The 9,772-nt window shown below is 46.2% G+C and overlaps 1 non-coding gene across 1 annotated transcript; it reads right to left on the bottom strand.

Moving 5' to 3' along the window:
- Positions 1 to 7,302: 7,302 nt before the first annotated feature.
- TRNAN-GUU (transfer RNA asparagine (anticodon GUU)) lies at positions 7,303 to 7,376 on the bottom strand. The gene has a single exon. It is a non-coding gene; the product is annotated as a tRNA-Asn (tRNA).
- Between the last annotated feature and the right edge of the window lie 2,396 nt (positions 7,377 to 9,772).

Raw genomic sequence — 9,772 nt, 5'->3', positions numbered from 1 at the left:
AAGATCACATACTTTTTTATTAGGTAACGCTAATCTTCCACATATCCAGCAAGTGTCTTTGCTAGGCAATGCAGGTTTCTGTACATTAGGATTAAAATATGGTTCATATTCTTCTAGTGAGGCATTGGGAGAAGACGACTTCCTATGGGATGGTGAGCGTGAACGTGACTTTTCGTTTATTACAGTGACCACAGACTTAGGTTTGGAATGGTCTTTAACACTGGAATAATGTCCCTGACGGTCTGTACTGCCTTCCTTCCGTGAATCTTCCTTAGTGTTTGATTGAGATTCATTTCTGCAAAGAATATGCAGATTTTTAGTAACAATCTTCTGGCTCAATAGAAAAACCCCATCACTTACCAACCTTACCTATTTGATTTCGACTTCGATTTCGGTTTAGACTTCGAACTCGAATTTTGGTGTTCTCCTTTACTTTTCCCCATATCAAGCAGCTATACAAAATAGAAAGATATTGGATTTACCAATCTTTCATAGTAGCTACTATAGAGCTCACCATAATGAATATCCACACATAGATATACATGTACATATAAATATACATATAAAAACACTAAAACAGACATATACCACTGCAACCCAACACTCATAAGTGCAAGAGCATATCCACATATCTGGATATATATAAATGTCTATAGAATCATACATATGTCCTCTACCATCTAAGTATATTATATATACACACGCCAACCAGATGTAACGAAATGGAGTATATGAATCCTATACATATACCCAGTACAATAAGCAGAGGACCCAGGCTGAACTAGAGTCAGATTGAGCAATGCAGACCATAATCATAAAAAGAAAAAACACACTTCCGCAAGATTATACTCACGAATCAGAAGCAGGAGAAGGTATAACCATCCACGGAGGAAGAGCTGCAGAAGTGACAGAAGGAAGCCGCATAACGCTTCCTTATATCCGGGAAGGAAGCGCATCATAGTGAGGGCACCAGCGCCCACAACAAAAATGGCCGCCGGAGTACTTCCGGTTCTCGGCATCAAAAAGAGGAAGTTGTCGCGCGCGCGTGCCTAGGAAGAGCACTCGTACTGACTCCATGCAGGCAAAGGACGCTTCTCCGGCTGCAGAAAAGCTCACAAACACTGAAGGCTATCCATCCACGGAGGGAGAGCGCGCCATTCCAGTCAGCTACAATAAACAGGTATTCTAGCAACATAGCTGCGGGGAAGCTCTATACCATTTAGGTATATAAAGAGCACGCAGGAACTTCTTTTAAAATCCATGTCCCAGAGAACACCAGAGGGGACTCCATGTCTTATGGGAGCATTTAGCTGCCGAAGGCATGGACCACAACAGTAGAGCCACACTGTTGGTACCCGCTGCAAGCGGAGGTAAGGTTTTTGAAGAGAGTCGTCCTGCTGGAGGCGAGGACATCAAAAAGAATTAAGCAGCCCATACACTCAGCCGATTTTCTGGCCGATCGATCGATCGCGGTCGATCGATCGATCGATCGATCGCAAATCGGTTGGCCGATCGACCGATCGACGGCCGATTTCGATCGATTTCGATGGATTTCCATCGAACTAGCAGGGTGGAAAATTTAGGTCGATCTGATGAGATTGCTTATCAGTTTGCATTGGCCTTAATGGAAATCTGATGGCAAAAAAATGCCATCAGATCGAATTTCAACAGATTTCAAACTGAAATCTGTTGGAATTCTATCCTGGTAAAAAATGTTCTAAAAACGCATCAGATAGATCATCAGATGCATTTCTTATCTGTCTGCTGCCAATCTGACGAGTGTATGGGCACCTTTACACAGAATATCAGCATGGGGTGAAACTAGTCTATTTATCATATTAAGACGTCCTACTGGGCAAAAGGAGGCGGGGCTTTTGCCCATTAGTATGCTGACATGGAAAACACCAGGGAAAAGGAGATAAGCCAGCTATAACAGGCAAGATAACAGGCAAGCTAATCCCAGGCAGCTGCATTGAGAGCAAAGCAAACAAGGCATCCCAGAATACCAAAGCTGTGTTATTTAACCCCTTGGGTACCTGTTTTCAGAGACATTTCACATCAGAAAGCCTGGCATGTGTAACATTTCTTGAAGTTCTTCTAAGCTGCAGCAATTAAATATATTGTTTAGAAATACTATTAGACAGATTCAGTGCAGATTCAGGGCAAGGAGAGGCAATTTAAAAAAAAATGCACATGTAAAGGGAAGTTGGGGCTGCCTCCTTTATAGTAACTCTGTCTCTGCACAGAGAAAATGTATCAACTCAGCAGCACCGCCAGTTTAGTGTGGGAATTCCCCGGCCTATTATCGCAAGTGTAAACTTTTTTATGAATTAGCACACAAAAGTCTAAAATACCGATGCGCTATTTTCCCTCCAATATTTTTTTTCCCACAAATGGTTTATGAATAGAGCCCATAGTGTGTTCCCTGTCTTACTGAACAGGAAGAGCTGAGATTCAAACCCAGGTCTCCTGTATCAGAGGCAGAGACCTTAGCCAGTACACTATGGTTGCTTTCTGTCATGTCTCTGGGCTTGATTCAAAAAATGGTGTTAACTGTTATCACGCTGTGAAAAGTGATTTGGGCGAAATTGTGCGTGATGACGGTTGCCATATAAATTTGCGTTCATGCATTTAGGCAAATTATTTGTGCGTTAATGGTTAAGTTTGCGTTAAAACATTTGTGTTTTCGTGAAAACGCAACCGTTAACGTGTGAAAAATTTGTGTAAACGTGTGAACGCAAATTTTTGCGCACGATAACCATTTTTCGTGTGAATACCGGTTTTTGTGCGAAAAATGCGCAAAAAGCAGTGCTAACAGCTGTGCTAATAGTTAGCACTGTTTTGTGAATTAAACCCTCTATGTCCCTCTGTGGGATTAAAAACTGAAGGAAGATGTTCTGTGGGTCTAGAATCACAGCTGAGTGGGGCATGTGCATGATAGAGTGACACAGTGCCATAGCCAATCAGAGTGGCAGAGCAGGAGGTGTTGTGTCTGGGATTTAAGACATACAGACACACAGCAGCCAGTTTGGAAATTATTTTAGACTAGCGGACCCGCAGCGTAGCATATGCCGCATAAGAGGGTAGTGGGCAGGAAGGGGGAATTGGGCACAGTGGCGGGGAGGGGGGTCGGACTCCCCCTCCCTCACCTGGGTCCCCCATCTGCGCTCCCCCTCCAGCTTGAACTCAGCAGCAGCTGCTGCCGCTATTAGTAAGGGGCGGGGAGGGGGGCCCGACCCCCCCTTCCCTCACCTGCGTCCCCCATTTGCGCTCCCTGTCCAGCTTAAGCTCAGCAGCAGCCGCAGCCGCTATTAATAAGGGGCAGCAGGCGGGGATGACTCACCTCTTCCGCGTTCCACTGTCGTCACTTCCTGTAATGCCACACACTGTATTGTAAGCGGACGGCATTGCAGGTAGTTATGACAGTGGAACGCATGCTGGAACGTGGAAGAGGTGAGTCATCCCCGCCCACTGCCTCTTACTAATAGCGGCGGCTGCTGCTGAACTTAAGCTAGAGGGGGAGTGCAGATAGAGGACCCAGGTGAGGGGGGGGGGGTCCGACCCCCCTCCCCTGTGCCCAATACCCCCGTCCTGCCTGCTACCCCCTCCAGATCGGCGGCAAGTCTAGGACCGCCCCTGGGGGCAGGGCGCTACTTCTTCATAATAATATTTCAAACATTTATATACCGCTTTTCTCCTGTTGGACTCAAAGTGCTCAAGAGCTGCAGCCACTGGTATGTGCTCAGGAGGCCACCCTGCAGTGTTAGGGAGTCTTGCCTTGAACTCCTTACTGAATAGGTACTACTGACCCTAGCCAGGATTCAAACCCTGGTCTCCCATGTCAAAGGCAGTGCTCTTAACCAGTACTCCATTCAACCACTTGCTTGGTCTGACCCCTTCTTCTTGTTTGGACTGGCCCCTTCTTCTTGTTTGGACTGGCCCCTTCTTCTTTTTTGGACTGGCCCCTTCTTCTTGCTTGGACCAGCCCCTTCTTCTTGTTTGAACAGGCAGGGCACTACTTCTTCTTCTTCTTGCTTGAAGGTTGAGGCACTTAGCCTATTATATATACAGAAGATAGATATAGGGCTTGATTCACAAAAGAGTGCTAACTGATAGCACAGTCGTGCTATGCAGTTAACATGCAAAGTGCTACGTGTGCAACTTTGCACGTGCAAAGTCTTCTGCCTGCGTGATAACTAACGTTTGTGCTCGATAACGCAGACATTGCTGTTTGCACTCAAATGTCTGCGTTATCGCGTGCAAATGTTTGTTTTCGGGCGGGTGTAAGACTTTGCGTGCGCAAAGGTGCACGGCTGTGCTATCAGTTAGCACTCTTTTGTGAATTAAGCCCCTAGTGCTGATTAGGGATGGTTGCTGGATTCTGTGGAATTAAGATTTCTGCGATTCTGGTTCCGTTACGACGGAATGGAATTGCTATATCACTATGGGGGAATTTCTGCGGAATGCACATTTTTTTTGCCACCAAACGGATTTCTGCATAAAAATATGAATTTCTGCTCGACAGACTTCCAAATTCCACCCAATTCCCTCCTTGTCTTCTTGTCTTCCAGGGAATTGTATTGTATTGTATTAGTTATCATGCAAGCTGCCACTTGCTGAGGTTTTGATGTGAACAGCGCGACTTTATTTGATTAGCAGAGTTTTGCGTGTGCTTTTCATGTGAAAACCTCTGCTTATCACGTGAAGTCACGCTGTTTGTGTGAAAACCTAAAGGTAGCCATACACTGGTCGATTTGCCATCAGATTCGACCAACAGATGGATCCCTCTCTGATCGAATCTGATCAGAGAGGGATCGTATGGCTACCTTTACTGCAAACAGATTGTGAACCGATTTCAGCCTGAAACCGTTCACAATCTGTTGTGGTGGTGCTGCTACTGCCGCTCCTGCCCGCATACATTACCTGCTCCGCCAGCATGACTGCCCCCGGTCACGGCTGCTCCGTCTCCGCTCTGGTCTCCAGGTCCGGCATGCTTTACTTCTTCCTGCCCGGCAGGAAGTTTAAACAGTAGAGCGCCCTATACTGTTTAAACTTCCTGCCGGGCAGGAGGAACAGAAGCATGCCGGAGACCAGAGTGGAGATGGAGCAGTGGTGACCGGGGGCAGTCGTGCCGGCGGAGCAGGTAATGTATTGTCACTCTATTGCGTCGGTCGTCGGGCACTTGAACGCCGCTAGCGACGCGCTCCCTACCTGCGGGCGATCAACGCACGGAGCGATTGACGGGATCGGACGAAATGGATAGAAATTCGGCGTGTAGCGCGAACGATTGGCAGCAGATTCGATCCCAGTGATCGAATCTGCTGTCGAAACGGCGGCAAATCGGGCCAGTGTATGGCCAGCTTTAGTTAACGGCAGCTTGTGTGATAATTGCTGTAATAGCAGTTATCACAGTTTTGTGAATTGAGCCCTGAGTGTAATTGGGCTGCACTAGTTAATTGTGAACGATTCAAACTTGATAGTTTGATTTAATATCTGCTAAAGTAGTTGAACTTTGTAAATATGTGTAAAAGTATTTACATGAGTAGAACTTGAACCTTCAATGCAGGTAGCTATAGTCTACTGACTTAATGTGTTGCACCACAGCTCTCACACAACACTGATGTGGTGGTAGTAGATGGACCAAGTCATGAGCATAGATCTGTGTATATTTGTATGTGGCTTTTAAACCACCTGTATTTGTAAGCTTTGGGTTTTAAATCATTGTTCTCTCTGGGCAAGTGAGCAGGTATGCAATTAATTTTAATTGCTGTGAGATGTGGTAGTAAAGTGTGTTGGAAACGGGTAAAATACAAAATACATCTAGATGGTGTTTTAGGCCAGATTTGAACTTGGAATGCTAGCACCACAAAGTATGAGCATAACCCACCACTCCACCATACCATGTTGAAGCTTCTTCATCACCAAAGCTAATCTGCTTTCATGACATCTAATCCACCCCTAAAGCAGCCCATACACTCAGCCAATTTTCTGGCCGACCGATCGATCCCGATCGATCGATCGATCAATCGATTGCAAATCGGTTGGCCAATCGACCGATCGACGGCCGATTTCGATCGATTTCGATGGATTTCCATCGAACTTGCAGGGTGGAAAATTTAGGTCGATCTGATGAGATTGCTTATCAGTTTGCATTGGCCTTAATGGAAATCTGATGGCAGAAAAATGCCATCAGATCGAATTTCAATAGATTTCAAACTGAAATCTATTGGAATTCTATCCTGGTAAAAAATGTTCTAAAAACGCATCAGATAGATCATCAGATGCATTTCTTATCTATCTGCTGCCAATCTGACGAGTGTATGGGCACCTTAAGGCAGGCATCACACTTATCTGATTTGTTGCAATGGTCATTAGTTTGAATAGCTTGCTTGAGAATCGCATTTCATTCATTCTGCATTGTGCATTCATACACTGTTTACATTTGAACCCCTCAAAGTTTTCCCCCACATGACAGTGGCCATTCCTGGTTCCAATATATGTTGGTGCTAACTTGAAAATAGCAAATGAATGCAGAACATCACACATGGACAATATGATTGTGAATACAGAGTCAATGTAGAGTATTCAAAAATCGGATGTGTGCTGTTTGTTTTAAAGGAATATGGATGGTGCTATGTTGCAGTCTTCTGCTGGCAGGTAACACCACAGTGTGTCAGTGTTTGACATGTTTGTTTTTATAAGTGTTGAATTTTGGTCATTACATGATGTGAAATAATAATAGGGTAGTTGAGTTTGTTACCAGTAGTATTGCTCGGATAGTACTTATTAAAATCTGAACTGATCTGGATTTGGATATTGAGATATCTGGATCCGGTTCGAATATCTGAATCCGACCTTTTAGATATCCGCATGAACGCGGATATCCGAACGCATTGTCTGTGGATATCCGATGGATAAAAACATTTCTGCTTTAAAAACATTTCTAACCTTCTACCAACCTTCCTCCTGTGGAGGAGGAGGATCTTGTCTTCCAGGGATTTGTAGGATGTCAAAAGCACACTCACATACCTTAGCCAGGAATCAAACCCAGGTCCACTGCTTAAAAGGCAGCTCTCCTCACTGCTATACCACCAGTGGCTGGGAATCAAAACCAGGTCAACTAACATTACAGGCTGAAGCCAGCCATTTCACTCATCTCTTCAACTACAAGAAAGGCCCCGGAGTATTTTTAAGGTACATACTCATGCGCTACATTTCTGGCCTGTCGCTAGCACACGGGAGCGTGTGCGCGACAGCTCGTCGCCAGGTCCCTCTGCAACTGTTGAACACAAAATGCAAGGATGTCCCTGGGTGGGTTTGAACCACCAACCTTTTGGTTAACAGCCAAATGCACTAACCAATTGTGCCACAAGGACTGTGTGTATGCCATTGCTGCTAAATGGCTATCTGGGGTTCTCTTCAGACAACTGTTGAGCACAAAATGCAAAGCTGTCCCTGGGTGGGCTTGAAGCATCAACCTTTTGGTTAACAGCCAAATGTACTAACCAATTGTGCCACAAGGACTGTGTGTATGCCATTGCTGCTAAATGGCTATCTGGGGTTTTCTTTGGACAACTGTTGAACACAAAATGCAAGGCTGTCCCTGGGTGGGTTTGAACCACCAACCTTTCGGTTAACAGCCAAGCCAAATGTACTAACCAATTGTGCCACAAGGACTGTGTGTATGCCATTGCTGCTAAATGGCTATCTGGGGTTCTCTTCAGACAACTGTTGAGCACAAAATGCAAAGCTGTCCCTGGGTGGGCTTGAACCATCAACCTTTTGGTTAACAGCCAAATGTACTAACCAATTGTGCCACAAGGACTGTGTGTATGCCATTGCTGCTAAATGGCTATCTGGGGTTTTCGTTGGACAACTGTTGAACACAAAATGCAAGGCTGTCCCTGGGTGGGTTTGAACCACCAACCTTTCGGTTAACAGCCAAGCCAAATGCACTAACCAATTGTGCCACAAGGACTGTGTATATGCCATTGCTGCTAAATGGCTATTTGGGGTTCTCTTCAGACAACTGTTGAGCACAAAATGCAAAGCCATCTCTGGGTGGGCTTGAACCATCAACCTTTTGGTTAACAGCCAAGCCAAATGTACTAACCAATTGTGCCACAAGGACTGTGTATATGCCATTGCTGCTAAATGGCTATCTGGGGTTTTCTTTGGACAACTGTTGAACACAAAATGCAAGGATGTCCCTGGGTGGGTTTGAACCACCAACCTTTTGGTTAACAGCCAAATGCAGTAACCAATTGTGCCACAAGGACTGTGTGTATGCTATTGCTGCTAAATGGCTATTTGGGGTTCTCTTCAGATAACTGTTGGACACAAAATGCAAAGCTGTCTCTGGGTGGGCTTGAACCATCAACCTTTCGGTTAATAGCCAAATGTACTAACCAATTGTGCCACAAGGACAGTGTGTACGCCATTGCTGCTAAATGGCTATCTGGGGTTCTCTTCAGACAACTGTTGAACACAAAATGCAAAGCCGTCTCTGGGTGGGCTTGAACCATCATCCTTTTGGTTAACAGCCAACTGTACTAACCAATTGTGCCACAAGGACTGTGTGTATGATATTGCTGCTAAATGACTATCTGGGGTTCTCTTTGAACAACTGGTGAATGCTAGCAGGAAGGGTTGCATGGCCACCTAGCTTTTCATCCTTCCCACCCTTATCCTGGAATCTTCCAGACTTCAAATTGCTGTCCTTTGCTGTGTGTGTAACACCAGCATCATCATCCAGGGGGGCACATGATATTTCTGATTCTGAAGTCTTGAATTGAATCTTGTAAGCAGTTTCACCATGTGTCCCACTGCTTTCATCTAACAAATTAGGCAAATAAGCAAGCTCATTTTTCTGTTGGGTATATTACAATATGTGTGTGTGTGTGTGTGTGTGTGTGTGTGTGTGTGCGCGTGCGTGCGTGCGTGTGTGTGTGTGATGTTGGGACTTTTTGCCATTGAACCTGTAATCTGGATTTGGATATCTGGGAGAAATCTGTGGATATCTGGGTTGGCTGGCAAACTATCTGTAGATAGCTATCTGGATTTTTTTTATAAAATCTGGAATCCGAATCCGAATTGGATAGTGTAAAAAAGTTTGGATATCTGGGTTACCCAGATATCTGAAATCCAGATGAGCATCACTGGTTACCAGGTGGGCATGCTGCTGCTGGAGTGAGATGGGTAAGTGTAAGTGTAAGTGTAAGTGTAAGTGTAAGTGTGCTGCTCAGTCCCGTCTGGGTTGGACCCAGTGGTCGGTGGAGTCGTGAGGATGGAGGTGGCCTGTGTGTGGGCTGCTCAGTCCCGTCTGGGTTGGACCCAGTGGTCGGTGGAGTCGTGAGGATGGAGGTGGCCTGTGTGTGGGCTGCTCAGTCCCGTCTGGGTTGGACCCAGTGGTCGGTGGAGTCGTGAGGATGGAGGTGGCCTGTGTGTGGGCTGCTCAGTCCCGTCTGGGTTGGACCCAGTGGTCGGTGGAGTCGTGAGGATGGAGGTGGCCTGTGTGTGGGCTGCTCAGTCCCGTCTGGGTTGGACCCAGTGGTCGGTGGAGTCGTGAGGATGGAGGTGGCCTGTGTGTGGGCTGCTCAGTCCCGTCTGGGTTGGACCCAGTGGTCGGTGGAGTCGTGAGGATGGAGGTGGCCTGTGTGTGGGCTGCTCAGTCCCGTCTGGGTTGGACCCAGTGGTCGGTGGAGTCGTGAGGATGGAGGTGGCCTGTGTGTGGGCTGCTCAGTCCCGTCTGGGTTGGACCCAGTGGTCGGTG

The sequence above is a fragment of the Hyperolius riggenbachi genome, chromosome 6 (genome assembly GCF_040937935.1).
Source record: "Hyperolius riggenbachi isolate aHypRig1 chromosome 6, aHypRig1.pri, whole genome shotgun sequence".
In the NCBI taxonomy this organism is placed as follows: Eukaryota; Metazoa; Chordata; class Amphibia; order Anura; family Hyperoliidae; genus Hyperolius; species Hyperolius riggenbachi.
Note: the sequence above shows the minus strand (reverse complement) of the source record. Positions and strands in the feature narration are given on the sequence as shown.